Raw genomic sequence first — 1,328 nt, 5'->3', positions numbered from 1 at the left:
TCAAACCCCATATCCGCACCCAAACTCCCTCCAAGACGCTGCCCACCACACCCACTCTTGCACCCCAACCCTCTGACTGAGCCCAGACCCTGCACTCAAAGTCTTTCCCAGAGCCCAACACCTCCCTCCCACACCCAAACTCCCTCCCAGAGCCTCGCACAGGTGTGGGGTGGGGCAGGACTTGGTCTCATTCTCGGAACCACCAAAAATTATACAAACCTGCCAGCTCTGTCCAGCCCAACCTTCTGCTGATGCACCTCAGCCCACACCCGTGCAGGGTTTGAAGCTTTCATTGCTTAAATTCCAGGACACTGAGGGATTTCAGCTCCCCTTTGCCCAGAGGGAAACCACCCCACTCCCAGCCAGGTTCTTCTCCACGGGATCACTGTAGGGGGGCTGGGTCCCTCTGGGTCTTTTCTCTCTCTAGGACAGGCCAGGGTTCAATACTTGGAGCATCTGAGCACCCAGGACCTTCTGTGGGGCTGCCATTCCCCTTCCCCTTCTGTGGTCCCATCTGTCACTGACTCCAGCCTTTTTTCTATCCATCGTCAGCACCATCTCAAGCCAGCTACACCTGCCTCAAAAAGTCAGTGTCCCCTGGTGGGTGTAAATCACTGATCTCTCTCCTCTCTGAGCACTGACAACCCCTCTGTTTCCTTGCCTCTCGGGCTGTGCAGATGGGACCTTTCCTTCCAGTGCTGGAGGATTCGCCCTTTTCATCTACCATTGTCCCAAGCAGCACAGCGGGTGGAAATCTTAAACATACCGAGGTGACTTAGGAGCAGAAACGCCCCCAGGACCTTCCATGCAATTGTCCCTTGCCCCTCAGTGAGCAGGATTGAAGCTCGGTCAAGGAGCCTGGTGGGACACATCCCCTCTAGGCATGAGCAAAGCAGCAGGATGAAAAAGAAACCTGGAAATGGGGGGGATTGAACCCAGGGCCTCATACATGCAAAGCATGTGCTCTACCACTGAGCTACAACCCCACCTTGATCTGGCCCTCGCTCTGAGGGCCAAACCTGCTGTCCTGGAGGTTGGTGGTTCATGGGAAACACTTTGCGGCACGACCGGATTCTATACAGCAGAGGAGGAGAGAGAGTGCATGCCCTGGATCCAGGGTGCAGCGATACAAGACTCAGCCTTCATACTGCATTGGCTGGGTGCAGGGGTGAGAGTAACTTACAGGACTTACCGGTACTGCGGGAGTCCTGAGAGGGCGTGGCCTCATCCAGAAGAGGCGTGGCATCTCAAGAGTTAAAGGCCCTGGGGCACCAGCTGTGGCTGGGAGACCCAGAGCCTTTAAATCAACCAGAGGCTCCTAGCTGAAG

The 1,328-nt window shown here is 55.9% G+C and overlaps 1 non-coding gene across 1 annotated transcript; it reads right to left on the bottom strand.

The window, feature by feature from the left end:
• Positions 1-914: 914 nt before the first annotated feature.
• On the bottom strand, positions 915-986 carry TRNAA-UGC (transfer RNA alanine (anticodon UGC)). The gene has a single exon. It is a non-coding gene; the product is annotated as a tRNA-Ala (tRNA).
• Between the last annotated feature and the right edge of the window lie 342 nt (positions 987-1,328).

The sequence above is a fragment of the Gopherus flavomarginatus genome, chromosome 8 (genome assembly GCF_025201925.1).
Source record: "Gopherus flavomarginatus isolate rGopFla2 chromosome 8, rGopFla2.mat.asm, whole genome shotgun sequence".
NCBI lineage: Eukaryota > Metazoa > Chordata > Testudines > Testudinidae > Gopherus > Gopherus flavomarginatus.
The sequence above is the reverse complement of the archived record's forward strand: the minus strand, read 5'-3'. Positions and strand labels throughout refer to the sequence as shown.